A 16,300-nucleotide genomic window follows, 5' to 3' on the forward strand; every position below is an offset into this window, starting at 1 on the left:
GAACATCTTGGCCATGTTCTGATATAATCTCCACCCGGCACAGCCAGAAGAGAACTGGCCACCCCTCACAGCCCGGTTCCTCTCTAGGTTTCTTCCATTCCCTTCTATGGAGTTTTTCCTAGCCACCATGCTTCTACACCTGCATTGCTTGCTGTTTGGGGATTTAGGCTGGGTTTCTATACAGCACTTTGATATATCAGCTGATGTAAGAAGGGCTATATAAATACATTTGTTTTGAAATAAATTTGATTTGATGCCCACAGTTATGGTAATCCTGAAATCAAAGAAGGAAACGAAAGGAATGTATTAGTGTGAGTTGTACATTTACACTGTATAACTCAATTTAAAAATTCCTAAGAAATATGTAGGCCTACAAATTAATGGTCTCTGGGAATTCTGATGGACCGTCATAAGGACCGAAATATAGACTTGGTTTAGTCCCACAATAACAGCTGCAAAGCAAATATTTCTGTAAACACTGAGTTAATTGGCGTTCACAGCTGGTCTGATTGGCTGAACACAATATGCAACATCGGGGACTAGCATTAGCCACTGTAGCATGGTGGTGGAACATTTTTATTGCCTCTCACCATTAAATTGAGTTAAATAAAGGTTAAATAAAAAAAATCGAGTTAAGGAGGAAATCGACGCCTTTGCAGGTTGAATGGAGAATGTTTTATATACGAACTGGTCCACGGGGGATACGAGTGTATCGCCGGCTGCATAGATTCCCTTTGGACAGTGAGATGAAACACTCAATATTGCCATCTGCCGGCCATTGGGCTAGCAGTTGAAATTGAAAATGTAGTTGAAACTGGCTGTTAATGCATTAAATTGGCTTTGTATAATGAGTCAGTTACAGTTACACAGCAGTATTTACGTTTTTTTTCTCCACCATTTTACCTTTTTAATGCTTCAACATGTTACTACAGTACTACTGGTGTATAAAATCAGATCAAATAAGAGGTGAAGATACCTAGGGTTTCTCCCACAAACTAACATGTATTCATTCAGAGGGTGTAGAGGGCAGCACATAATGCTTTGGCAAAAAAAGTTGCAGAACTTTTAGCATTAAAGCTGACATCCAGTTTTATGTGGTGATAATACCACCTTTTAACTGTCACTTTACTTCTTTGTTCTGCAAAGGCGAGAGCCTGCATGGCAGACACTTGAGTTAAACTAGATATGAGTATACTGGAAATAGAGGACTCTCAGTCGGTGCATGAAGACAATAAGCCATGAAGGATTTTGATATTTTTAGGACTGCTTCCAAACCACATGCAAGCACCTTCTCTACACTTTCAGAAAAAGGGGTAAGGTTAGGTTACAGTATTGTTCCCTCAAAATACACATAATGTACCTTACCTTAAGAGGTACACATATGATCTAACATAGTACTGTTTGATACCTTTTAGCGTAAATGTGCGAATAATCTAGCATAATGGTATATTTGTGCCCAATATTTTGAATATAAAGGTAGAGGCGTGGATTAGTGGGGGCGTGATTAGTTCTTTATTGGCCACCCATGAGTGGAAGTGTTGTACCAGTTTAAGTGGTTAAGGTTATGTTAATTAATGTTTGAGTATGTCCGCTAACACTTCTGAAGTCTTTATTAAGGCTTACAAAAGAGCATGTGACAAGAAAGAGCTGTAATTAATATTGTTGTGACCTTAACCCAACACTATGTGACCTTGACAACCTCTTGGCGTAATGGTTAAGGTGTTGGCTTGACAGATGCTGGACCCAGGTTTGAGTCCTGGTCGGGCCTATCCTCAGAATTTGCTCCATTGGTGTCAGAATTGGAATGGTGGAAAGATGTGTAGCAGTCAGAGACAGGATTGCTATATCATATGATGTGGTTTAGCTGATATGTTAAATATCTATCCAGGCTTTGTACGATCCAGAATTTTCTGCAATGTAGTCAGGCAGGAACACAACCTTTGTCTGCAGCTAGCCTAGTCTGCTGCTCCATACTGACAGGAACATGTGAATGAGAGGGTAGGCTATGTTGGATCCACATGGAACCCAATAGCATTCTTCCTGGAACCGAAAGGGTTCTACCTGGAACCAAAAAGGGTTCTTCAAAGGTTTATCCTATGGGGACAGCCAAAGTTCCCTTTTAGGTTCTAGATAGCACCTTTTTTCACCATGGCCGGCCCTCAACTTTTGGGGGCACTAAGTGAGATTTGGTTGGGGCGTTCTCATGGGCAAAACCTTTTAGTGGCCCCCCTCTTGACGTCAGAGAGAAAAAATTGCAGTTTTAAAGTTAATTTCCTGCAATACTACCGTAAAACCGGCATAAAGAAAATGTTGCCGTTTCAAAGCACATTTTCTGCTATTCTACACACACTGCCATAGGGTGGAGAGAAAAACTTGCAATTTTTCAAACACATTTTCTGCAATTCTATTCATTTTGCCATCATTTATGTCATATTCATGTGATAGCTGGTAGCCCTCTGGAGGCCAGCACATCTGGGCACGTGTCCTGCATGACTGGTTGGTAATTCGGCCAGGATTACTATAAGGTTTAGATAGCTGGCTATACCTAGCAATCTAAAAATGTTTCACTGACATTCATTAACTGAGTGACTGTCAGTGACTGACATGACAAGAGGACCTTGTGTATTCTACTATTCTACCTCTCAACAATAACTTGAGACCCAGACTGAGTTTCTAAAAAATATATATATATACTGTATTTACTTTTTCAATGACGAGGGGCCGATGGGCCATAAGCGGCGGCTCATGTCTCTGCCTAGGAGTGACCCCACAGAAAGACAGGGGCATCAGCAGAAAAAGCAGACCAGCAGGGACTGTCAGATGATACTGTATTGTATTCACAGGATTTACTAGACTGTGATCATTTCTTTAATAAGCCCTCCAATGCTATAGTACCAGTTTCATTGGCTAAGCAGCACAATCTCTGTGTAGGCTATATTGTTGTGTAGGCTATAGTGTTGTACTGTCTGTCCATTATAGTTTAAGATTGGTAAATATATATATATATATATTTAAATCTTATTTAATTGTATGCTCATTTAAATAACAATAGTTGAATGTATGACAATCAGTGTTAACTTCATTTGGATGTACCTCTAAAATATACATGCAGCATTATCAGTCTGGAGGGCACTGATTTGTCCAATGCTCTTCAATTAAATAATGGCATCTTATCGGAATAAATTGCCAGAAATGTGACTTTCCGGGAGAGAAAGTGAAGACAAAAGGTCTATACGAAGCACTCTTTGAAGCACGTGATTGGTCGACTTGTTTCCATAGCAGCAAGCAGCATCGCAGACCGAGCCTGTAACTGCCACTCATCCACATACCCTGGAGGGGAGCGTTTGCACCTCAACAAAAATAGTGCACCCTGACCCTCCCTGTACTGAGAACAGAGCTGCCGGGGAGATGAGGGACTCAGGGCCACAGGGTTCATTCTAACCAACAGCTGCGTGTGCACGATCGACCCTCCTTAGTCAATGCCTGTTTTGACGAATCTCTCCCCTACAGTAACTCCATCTTGCTGAGAGGATAATGTAATTATCCGAATGTGTTGTAAAGTCTGAAGCTGAAATTATAATGCTGTTTACCAAGAGGTTATGAGGAATCTTTATAATAACTCCCCAAGTAAATTATGCATCTCCTCATAGCTGACAGGCTACTCATCCATAACATGTTGCTTATTTCTGTGGGGACATTGAAAAAGAGCTGTTGATGAAAGTCATTTGTCAATACAATAATACATTATTACGCAATAGTATTACGTAATTATGAAATAGGGATGTATGGAAACAAAGACTATGGATATACTGACAAGATAAATATATCCGCCCTAACCATGGGAGTTGTTGTACACAACGCGGCACGGCGGGCTGTCTAACTCCCGCCTAACCTTTCTTTGGATCGGTGGATACAGTATTGTGATCCATTTTTGAATATTCGACGATGATATTTGACGTTAACCGCCTGCATTCAATGGAAAGAGATGCTATGCTACTAGCGTCATACTATGAATATGCATAGCCATCTCAAGACAACATCACATCTCTTGTGATGTCACGTGTTCTACATATATCGGTATTCGTAACAACTTAAGCTTTACGGAACTTCTATTAGATCAAATAAACCTCATGTAGCAAATAAGCCATGTAGCATTTTTTTTTTTCGGTTGACCAAATTCGGCACTCTCATTGACCTCCATACAAAAACTACTTGCTTGGTGGGAAAAAACAACGAAAAAACGCCACCAGCTGGAGGGCTTGTCTCTTCCTCTTCCCCACTGATGGAAATTAGATCACATGAATTATCATCCCATTGTCTGTTTAAAGCATATATACAATAGTGATGTATCATTATAAACGTAGACGATAAACATTACGGCAAAAAAAATGCAGCTTTGAGCACCATGCATCTGTCAATCGTTTTTTTTTTTTACATCTCAGTCGGCCAGAAGGATGAGTCAAGGTTGTCCACAGTTGTAAATAGCAGACAAATCAAACCTGCTGAGGATGAGAAATCATGACATAACCACAATTAATTGTTCTCTAGGGAATACATCAACCAATTGCAATGCACATTTTGGATAACATAGTATATTTCAAATGTAGTAAGTTTGCCATCAACATGCTTTCTTCTGCTGGCTATAATAGCGTTTAATCAAAAGTATGTGGACTTTCAAGGAGGGGATTCGATTAAGCTGGCTTGTAAGCGTAGTTTTCAGTGGGTGAAAAGGGATTTCATCCGCTCCGGAACCTGGCTGCCACCGGGGCATGAACTGGGTATCCTGTACTGGCCGACAGCGAAGCCGGCTCTAAACAAAAGTGACGTAGGTTAAGCACGTGGAGAAATAAGTAGGATTCTGTGTTTTCATGTGCAAAAGTTATTGCTTTTGATGAAAACGATTTATCTGTCGTCCCACTGAAAACTATTTATAAAATTCGAACATATATTTTATGGAAAAAATATGTATGTTTGTGAACGATGCATTCGGCCTTTTTGACAAAATGATCAAGATTACTTTTCGATTTAAGTAGGGCGCGCCACCCTTTTTTTATTTTTTTAAAATTAATTTTTATTAATAACAAATACAATACATAAAGCACATGAGGGAACACAAGCATACATAGATTACAAACAATAGACAATCGAGCTAGGGGGTACAATATCACATTACAATTACACAAGGACCTTAAGGGACATACATATACTTACAATTCTAACAGCTTTTTTTGTTAGTAGAGCATTTAACCGTCTTAAAATACAGTTAAATTTATTTTTGTAGGGCGCGCCACCCTCATCGGCTTCGATGGTCCACGTGACGGTCCAATGGCCGGTGCAACCCGGGACAGTTTAATAGAGTCCTTCACTGTCAAACTGAAGTTCCGCCAATCTCATTGGATGTCATCCTGCCAGTTTCCTGACGACCGAAGCATTTCAGGAAGAACATCCAGACTGGTGAAAAGCGTGTATTCCGGTGAACTCTTATCTTTATTTTACCGTTCTCAAAGTCATATTTGCATGGTCGAGTTTGAACCTAAAATTGTTGCAACTTTTTCAGGTCAGGGGTTTTTGTATGCGACCTTTATAATTAGCTATAGAGAAAAATAAGCAAAAAGTCGATGCTGGTTTCTCAGTTGGCTAGCTACAGAGTTAACGTTACACGTTTCGAGTTGCTAGCCACCGATTCAGTAAAGAGCAAAATATCTTCACAGTCACAGTGTCAAGCATTAACGTTAGCTACAATGTATCACATTATGCCTGTTGTAGGTCTGTAGGTCCCGCACTCTGCTTCACTTATCCAAACTCAAGTAGCTAAACTAGTAAATTGACACTTGCCTTTGAATTTTTCTTAGCCAGCCAGCAGATGACTGTTATAGTGTGAATGAATGACATTATGGAGCAGAACCACCGCAGAGTAATTCCAGTGTCTTTGGCAGACACACTATAAAATATAATGCCCAATATCGATTTCATAATACGATGTCGTTTGGTAATTTATCCACTGGGTGGCGATCAAGATCATGTTTTTAATCCTCAAAGTACCATGTATTTTTTTTCTACCATTGATCATTCCTTGACAATAGCAGTTGTGCTTTCACCTAGTATCTTGAAGCTCTAAAATGAAACCCTTGATATATACATTGCTGAGTAAACCCTATATACATTGTGATTAGAACCTGGATGCATTAGCATGTTAATTACGAGAGATTAGCAGATAATCCCCAGACCTCTGTTCTATCACTAATTACTCTGACGTTTCCCTTCTGAGTTTAATTGCTATTACAGTACCATCCTTTATATTCCCACAGCAGCACAGTTTGAGAGATGGCGGCTCCCAGAAAGATGGCGTTGTTTCGCCTGCCTTCCCTGCCCACCATTGGGGAGGTAATCAAGCTGTACAAACTGTGAGCAGAGAAACAGCTGTCCCAGAACATTCTGCTGGACATGAGGCTCACAGGTGAGTCAGCCTTCTCCTCTAGCTGCAATGCACCAACACCTGGTACACTGTGAGGACACAATGGTGTTTTTTTTTCTCCCCCTGTTCACAACACATTCAGTGTGCCGGACTGCAGTGCTCACATAGGCTTGTTCACAAGCAACAGATACTACTGACTCTATCATTGATGCAGTGCTGCAGATCTGTTCTGGTGCCCTTGAACAAGGTTTCTGTTTTAGTACAAAAGCAGCTTAGCCAACTTTGCCAAAGAGCGATAGGAGCCAGGGATATGGTAAAATACCGTGCCCCGGCCAACCCTTATTTTGCTTGCAAGACAAATGGAAGACACTGTTGTTGAAAGGCATGTAAGATCGACTTGATACATTGTTCACCTTAATATACCCAACCCATTCCAATGTTTGTAAGTAATGCACCCTGGTCACTGTGTGTTCTGAACTGTGTGTGTAGATAAGATTGTATGCCAGGCTGGCAGTCTGACGGACGCCCATGTGTGTGAGGTGGGTCCAGGACCTGGAGGGCTGACCCACTCCATCCTTAATGCTGGGGCTGCAGACCTGCTGGTTGTGGAGAAGGACAACCGCTTCATATACGGACTAAACGTAGCTACAGGAGACCAAGCAGGAAGAGTTTGTCTTTAAAATAATTGCTCAAATTGGAAACAGTAAATACTCAAGTGCCTGTAATTTGTAATTTCTGTTTCCACAGCTTTTGTCTGAAGCAGCACCAAGGAAGCTCAGGGTTGTCCATGGTGACATACTCACGTCCAGAATGGACCAAGGATTCCCAAAAGTCATAACCAAGGTCATGGGAGGATGGTGAGTGAGATGAAGAAGTAGACTTAGTATTGAGGTAGATTTGCCACTTGCCTGATTGATGGAAGCGCCTACTAGATTGCTTTAAGTCTGGAACACACATTACATTGATTTATGTTTTGTACATTGTGTTGCAACAGTGTGATACTACTGATGAGTTCTAAACTTGAAGTATTGTTGATTATCAGGTATCCTATTGGAATATTGAGTGCCATCGTCTAGTTTCTACACCAGGAGTTAATGGTTATCCAAAGGGGGAACGTATTGTGTAGAGGAAGGGCAAGCACATGTGACAGGCACTGATAAGGGTGGAGAGATGTGGTTTACTGAGGAAGGGGGTCGAGGTCAGGTCACATTACGGGAGAAGGAACAGTTTATGGCCCGCGTCACTTAATTTCCTGTCTAGCAATAATGATGTAATGTTCAGAGAGAAGGAGCACGTCACTCAAATTGGGGTTTATATACCACCACTGGTGGAACCATGTCTTTGTCTTATGCAGCTGTATGACCCAGTGGGTGAATAAACTTAGTTTGAGCTTTACTAATCGTCTGAGTTTTACTCGGTTCATTTAGAACCTAACACTATTAAAACTGTCCCTCCAGATCCACCGGACCTGCATATCGTTGGGAACCTTCCCTTCAGCGTGTCCACTCCTCTCATCATCAAGTGGCTGGAGAACATATCCAACAGAACTGGACCCTTTTGTTACGGCTGGACCAGACTGACCCTTACCTTCAGCGTGTCCACTCCTCTCATCATCAAGTGTCTGGAGAACATATCCAACAGAACTGGACCCTTTTGTTACGGCCGGACCAGACTGACCCTTACCTTCAGCGTGTCCACTCCTCTCATCATCAAGTGTCTGGAGAACTGACCCTTTTGTTACAGCGTGTCCACTCCTCTCATCATCAAGTGTCTGGAGAACATATCCAACAGAACTGGACCCTTTTGTTACGGCCGGACCAGACTGACCCTTACCTTCAGCGTGTCCACTCCTCTCATCATCAAGTGTCTGGAGAACATATCCAACAGAACTGGACCCTTTGTTACGGCCGGACCAGACTGACCCTTACCTTCAGCGTTCCACTCCTCTCATCATCAAGTGGCTGGAGAACATATCCAACAGAACTGGACCCTTTTGTTACGGCCGGACCAGACTGACCCTTACCTTCAGCGTCCACTCCTCTCATCATCAAGTGTCTGGAGAACATATCCAACAGAACTGGACCCTTTTGTTACGGCCGGACCAGACTGACCCTTACCTTCAGCGTGTCCACTCCTCTCATCATCAAGTGTCTGGAGAACATATCCAACAGAACTGGACCCTTTTGTTACGTTGTCCACCTGGACCAGACTGGACCCTTTTGTTACCTTCCAGACGTGTCCAGCGTCCACTCTCATCATCAAGTGGCTGGAGAACATATCCAACAGAACTGGACCCTTTTGTTACGGCCGGACCAGACTGACCCTTACCTTCAGCGTGTCCACTCCTCTCATCATCAAGTGTCTGGAGAACATATCCAACAGAACTGGACCCTTTTGTTACGGCCGGACCAGACTGAACCTTACCTTCAGCGTGTCCACTCCTCTCATCATCAAGTGTCTGGAGAACATATCCAACAGAACTGGACCCTTTTGTTACGGCCGGACCAGACTGAACCTTACCTTCAGCGTGTCCACTCCTCTCATCATCAAGTGTCTGGAGAACATATCCAACAGAACTGGACCCTTTTGTTACGGCCGGACCAGACTGACCCTTACCTTCAGCGTGTCCACTCCTCTCATCATCAAGTGGCTGGAGAACATATCCAACAGAACTGGACCCTTTTGTTACGGCCGGACCAGACTGACCCTTACCTTCAGCGTGTCCACTCCTCTCATCATCAAGTGTCTGGAGAACATATCCAACAGAACTGGACCCTTTTGTTACGGCCGGACCAGACTGACCCTTACCTTCAGCGTGTCCACTCCTCTCATCATCAAGTGGCTGGAGAACATATCCAACAGAACTGGACCCTTTTGTTACGGCCGGACCAGACTGACCCTTACCTTCAGCGTGTCCACTCCTCTCATCATCAAGTGTCTGGAGAACATATCCAACAGAACTGGACCCTTTTGTTACGGCCGGACCAGACTGACCCTTACCTTCAGCGTGTCCACTCCTCTCATCATCAAGTGGCTGGAGAACATATCCAACAGAACTGGACCCTTTTGTTACGGCCGGACCAGACTGACCCTTACCTTCAGCGTGTCCACTCCTCTCATCATCAAGTGTCTGGAGAACATATCCAACAGAACTGGACCCTTTTGTTACGGCCGGACCAGACTGACCCTTACCTTTCAGAAGGAGGTGGCAGAGGTGTGTGTGCTGTTTGTTCAATACTGTCTATTCTCACTCGGTCGATGTTCCTGAATCAGTAACTTATTTTCCAGTCTGATTATTCAGCCCTTTTTTGTTGATCTAACTGCTCAGGTCCAGAAATGATACTGACACAACATGTTGGGTTCCCCTCTCCAGAGGTTGACAGCCAGCAGGCAGAGGAGTCATCTGTCCATCATGGCCCAGTACCTCTGTGCTGTCAAGAGCTTCTTCACCATCCCAGGACGGGCCTTCATCCCCAAACTTGAGGTAGGACCCCACGCTCTGCTCTACTCTACACACACACACACACACACACACACACACACACACACACACACACACACACACACACACACACACACACAGAGAGCATCTTGGCTGTGTATCCAAGTTGATGATGACAATGCTCCGTTTGTGGAGCACACACACTTGTAAATGGGCTCACAATCAGCCACACATCACCCCACACCAGGGGGTAGGACCCCCTATTTACTCTCTGTTCTCCTCCTCTTCCATTGCCCCCTTTTCTGCTGCTGTCACTAGACACGTACAGTTCAAGGGTTCATTACGGCTGCGTTAAATCAATGTTGTCTCAGAAGTGTCTTCAGAATTGTGATACGTTGTTGGGTTATGATGCCTGGTGGATATATATCACACAGCAGTATTGAGGCCCCTTTTTACTGCCTTTTCTCTGTGTCGCTGGTGGGTTCCAGGGGAATGCTTATTATATAAGATTATAGGCCTAGGCTACTGACTACAGAGAATGTTTCTCTGTTCTTGGGGATGGGCTTTAGGTTGCTGTCTGATGGACTAGGGTCCCCTGAAGAAGAAGTCCCTCTCCAGGAGCCCTCTATGAGTAAATATTTCATCTGTATGGAATGGATGGAGTAAGTGAAGTGAATGAAACTAGGGCTGATTGTTCATTCTCTTAGAAGAAATAGCTCCAATGATTATTTAATCACACAGAGGCAGCTTTTACACCATGTGTGTGTGTAAGTACATGTGACGTTTGTGCGCAGGCGTCTGTGTAAGTATGTGAGTAGTGTGTTTATGCTGCAGTTGTTCATTTGTGCTCATGCATGTTCATCGCACAAACATTTCTAAGTTGTATTAGTCGTATGTAAGGGATACACATGGTATACGTCGTCCTACCAAATGTATCGTTGTATTGGATACACGTGGTATACGTCGTCCTACCAAATGTATCCTTGTATTGGATACACGTGGTATACGTCGTCCTACCAAATGTATCCTTGTATTGGATACACGTGGTATACGTCGTCCTACCAAATGTATCCTTGTATTGGATACACGTGGTATACGTCGTCCTACCAAATGTATCCTTGTATTGGATACACGTGGTATACGTCGTCCTACCAAATGTATCCTTGTATTGGATACACGTGGTATACGTCGTCCTACCAAATGTATCCTTGTATTGGATACACGTGGTATACGTCGTCCTACCAAATGTATCCTTGTATTGGATACACGTGGTATACGTCGTCCTACCAAATGTATCCTTGTATTGGATACACGTGGTATACGTCGTCCTACCAAATGTATCCTTGTATTGGATACACGTGGTATACGTCGTCCTACCAAATGTATCCTTGTATTGGATACACGTGGTATACGTCGTCCTACCAAATGTATCCTTGTATTGGATACACGTGGTATACGTCGTCCTACCAAATGTATCCTTGTATTGGATACACGTGGTATACGTCGTCCTACCAAATGTATCCTTGTATTGGATACACGTGGTATACGTCGTCCTACCAAATGTATCCTTGTATTGGATACACGTGGTATACGTCGTCCTACCAAATGTATCCTTGTATTGGATACACGTGGTATACGTCGTCCTACCAAATGTATCCTTGTATTGGATACACGTGGTATACGTCGTCCTACCAAATGTATCCTTGTATTGGATACACGTGGTATACGTCGTCCTACCAAATGTATCCTTGTATTGGATACACGTGGTATACGTCGTCCTACCAAATGTATCCTTGTATTGGATACACGTGGTATACGTCGTCCTACCAAATGTATCCTTGTATTGGATACACGTGGTATACGTCGTCCTACCAAATGTATCCTTGTATTGGATACACGTGGTATACGTCGTCCTACCAAATGTATCCTTGTATTGGATACACGTGGTATACGTCGTCCTACCAAATGTATCCTTGTATTGGATACACGTGGTATACGTCGTCCTACCAAATGTATCCTTGCAGGTTCCTTCTCAATGCAACAGCATTAAGAAATAACAAAAGATAAGAATAAGAACATAAAGTAAATGGCTCAGTAGAATAGAATACACATTTTAGCATAAGTACACTTGAGATAAAAAGGTGCTATCTAGAATCTAAAAGGGTCCCCAAAGCATGACCCTTTAAAGTGCCCTTTTTGGTTCCAGCCAAAGAACCCTTTTGGAATTGGTTTTAAGAGTGTATAATACAGGGTGGCACAATTCATAGTCCAATATTTCCACATGTTTTAGAGAAAGTGTTTAAATTGTGCTGTATTTAGCTATCATTATAAGAGTATGGTAGCAGCAGCAGCAGTGATGTGTGTGTGTGTGTGTGTGTGTGTGTGTGTGTGTGTGTGTGTGTGTGTGTGTGTGTGTGTGTGTGTGTGTGTGTGTGTGTGTGTGTGTGTGCTAAGGTGCGGAGAATCAAATCAAACGTTATTTGTCACATGCGTTGAATACAACAGGTGTAGTAGACCTTACAGTGAAATGTTTACTTACAAGCCCTTAACCAACAATGCAGTTCAAAAAGAGTTAAGAATATATTTACCAAATAATCTAAAAAGCAACACAATAAAATAACAATAACGAGGCCATATACAGGGGGTACAGGTTGGTTGAGGTCATTTGTACATGTAGGTAGGGGTGAAGTGACTATGCATAGAATCAGCAGGTGGTCAGTCCAGTTCAAGTGTTAAGCAGTCTGATGGCTTGTAGATCGAAACTGACTCTGAGCCTGTTGGTATCAAACCTCATGATCCGATACCGTCTGCCTGACGGTAAAGGAGAGAACAGCTTGTGGCTGGGGTGTGTGGGGTCCTTGATGATTTTGCAGGCCTTTTTTAGGCACTGTTTTGAGTAGATTTTCTGGATGGGTGGTCCCAGTGATGTAGTGGGCCGTCTTCATCACCTGCTGGAGGGCCTTGCGGTCATGGACGGAGCAATTCCAGTACTAGGCCATCATGCAACTGTTTAGGACGCTCTCGATGGTGCAGCGTTAGTATTTGTAGATGATTGCACAGGGTCGCATGCCAAATTTCTACATCTGCCTTAGGAAGTAGAGACGCTATTGCGCCCTCTTGATAAGAGTAGTGGTGGTGTTGGTCCATGATAAGTCCTCTGTGATGTGGACGGCGAGGAACTTAAAACTCATGACTCTCTACTGCAGTCCCGTTGATGTAGATTGGGGCATGTTACCTCTGCTTCCTGAAGTCAACAATCAACTCCTTTGTTTTGCTGACGTTGAGGGAGAGGTTGTCATGACACCACAATGCCAGTTTACTTACCTCCTCCCTATAGGCTGACTCGTCGTTGTTGGTTATCAGCAAACTTGATGATGGAGTTGGTGTCTAGGGAGAGTGGATGTCGAAGACAAATAATGGGTATTTCATGAGCTGGTCTCCTGCTGATGACATAAGACTGAACAGCACATTGCTGTTCATTCTGTGATTTTATACATGTTCATGTAAATAAACTCAGCAAAAAAAGAAATGTTTACTGCGTTTATTTTCAGCAAACTTAACGTGTCAGTATTTGTATGAACATAACAAGATTCAACAACTAAGACATAAACTGAACAAGTTCCACAGACATGTGACTAACAGAAATGGAATAATGTGTCCATGAACAAAGGGGGGTCCGAATGAAAAGTAACAGTCAGTATCTGGTGTGGCCACCAGCTGCATTAAGTACTGCAGTGCATCTCCTCCTCATGGACTGCACCAGATTTGTCAGTTCTTGCTGTGAGATGTTACCCCACTCTTCCACCAAGGCACCTGCAAGTTCCTGGACAGGTCCCAGATGTGCTCAATGGGATTGAGATCCGGGCTCTTCGCTGGACATGGCAGAACACTGACATTCCTGTCTTGCAGGAAATCACGCACAGAATGAGCAGTATGGCTGGTGGCATTGTCATGCTGCAGGGTCATGTCAGGATGAGCCTGCAGGAAGGGTTCCACATGAGGGAGGAGGATGTCTTCCCTGTAACGCACAGCATTGATTGCCTGCAATGGAATCAAGCTCAGTCCGATGATGCTGTGACACACCGCCCCAGACCATGACGGACCCTCCACCTCCAAATCGATCCCGATCCAGAGTACAGGCCTCGGTGTAACGCTCATTCCTTTCGACGATAAATGCCAATCTGACCATCACCCCTGGTGAGACAAATCCGCGACTCATCAGTGAAGAGCTCTTTTTGCCAGTCCTGTCTGGTCCAGCGACGGTGGGTTTGTGCCCGTAGGTGACGTTGTTGCCAGTGATGTCTGGTGAGGACCTGCAATACAGGGACAGTCTGAGCACTGATGGAGGGATTGTGCATTTCTGGTGTAACTCGGGCAGTTGTTGTTGCCATCCTGTCCTGCAGGTGTGACGTACCGATCCTGTGCAGGTGCTGTTATACGTGGTCTGCCACTGCGAGGATGATCAGCTGTCCATCCTGTCTCCCTGTTGCGCTGTCTTAGGCGTCTCACAGTACGGACATTGCAATTTATTGCCCTGGTCACATCTGCAATCCTCATGCCTCCTTGTAGCATGCCTAAGGTACATTCAAGCAGATGAACAGGGACCCTGGGCATCTTTCTTTTGGTGTTTTTCAAAGTCAGTAGAAAGGCCTCTTTTAGTGTCCTAAGTTTTCATTACTGTGACCTTAATTACCTACCGTCTGTAAGCTGTTAGTGTCTTAACGACTGTTCCACAGGTGCATGTTCATTCATTGTTTATGGTTCATTGAACAAGCATGGGAAACAGTGTTTAAACCCTTTACAATGAGGATCTGTGAAGTTATTTGGATTTGACAAATTATCTTTGAAGACAGGGTCCTGAAAAAGGGACATTTCTTTTTTTGCTGAGTTTATAATAATTCATAACATACTGACTAATGGAAGACTGGTGTTACAGGAATTCCTGTTTGGATGAACAGTGAAATAGACCATAAATCAATAATAAACCAAATAATAATAATTAGGTGTGTGTTTTATATTTGTAAAATTTTCAAATGTACAAGTGTGTATTAATATGCATGTGTGAATTGGAAATGTGTTTTTGGATATCCCACTCTCCCTGAGACCCTCATATTGTGGGGTCACAGCCAGGCCAGGGTCTGCCATTATCAACTTAGGCCCTGAAGCAATTAGGGTTAAAGTGCTTTGCTCATGGGCACATTGACAGATTTTTCACATTGTCTACTCTGGGATTCGAACTAGCAACATTTCGGTTACTGGACCAAAGCTCTAACTGCTAGGCTACCTACCGCCCTTACAATACTGTATATACTTATGTTTTGTGTCAATATAGGTCCTTAAGTTCTACCAAAAGGGTGAGAGGGTGTTTCTAGATTAGTCTCATTTTCATGTCCCCTGAGGCCTGTTTATAGCTGGATTTGTGCAAAATCTTTGTTCATAGCCACTTACCCAGAGAGTGTTTTTATCAATACCTTGAAGTGCACTCGTGGGCAAAGGTAGGACTGATATTAAGTGCTTGAGGCAGTGCAGTACGAGAGTACATTCGGCCAAGACATCTACTACTGGCCATAACCATTGCTAAGAAGCAATGCACATGAAGTAAGGGTGGATGATGGAGAGCTGTATTCCTGAAGGCTGTGCCTCTCTGTGTCTTTCTGTTTGTCCACACCGTCTGCGGAGGCCTGGTGGAGCAGCACGAGTTCTTCGACCGAGGAGAACGTGCACATAGCCAAGCTAGACAAATCCAACATCTGCTCTACATTCTAATTGTTGGTATTATCTTGCTCTCTCTAGCTTTGGATTGTGAATTGTGTGTTTTTATGAATAGGGATTTGCTCTTATTGAAGTTTCACTTGTGTTTTTCTCTTTTTCTTTATTCCTGGCATGTATCAGTCACATCTGAACTATGGTAACCCGGTTCTGGTGTGTGTATTAAAATCTGTAGGAACGGGTTAATACAGACGAAGGAACGTTGCTGCTGTGTAGCTGTAATAATGTTGTTCAGCATTTCTGAGAAAATGTGTCACAAACACAAGTGTTAGCAGTGTGTATCTCCCATTTTTACAGTACATTAAACCAGAAGCAGGGGCTATGTTACCTATATAACAATTAGCAGTGTAACCTCCTCACCTTTTTGTGAAAATGCGTTTAATAGTTGTACTCTCTAACCAACGAACAGAGAACATCATTGAACCTTATAAAACTCATTGGTCAGAAAATGGCAATTGGATGAAACGACCCATTAGTGGATTTAGTGGTTAATCCATTTTAACATGAGGGAAAGAGGGGCACATTGTAGCTGACTGGTGATAAGAAGAAACAATGTAATCCATTTTACATTTGCAGCTGCTGGTCCATATTGTCGTGACTTAGGCTTTATCCTTTGTGTTATTTCATCTGTTGCCATGCATGTTCTCACCCCTGGAAGGAATGCACTGACTACC

General features: G+C 43.1%; 1 pseudogene; it reads left to right on the forward strand.

The window, feature by feature from the left end:
- Positions 1 to 5,423: 5,423 nt before the first annotated feature.
- Positions 5,424 to 16,300, forward strand: part of LOC124002308 — a 34,685-nt pseudogene continuing 23,808 nt past the window's right edge.

Source organism: Oncorhynchus gorbuscha, linkage group LG17 (assembly GCF_021184085.1).
Source record: "Oncorhynchus gorbuscha isolate QuinsamMale2020 ecotype Even-year linkage group LG17, OgorEven_v1.0, whole genome shotgun sequence".
Lineage (NCBI taxonomy): Eukaryota > Metazoa > Chordata > Actinopteri > Salmoniformes > Salmonidae > Oncorhynchus > Oncorhynchus gorbuscha.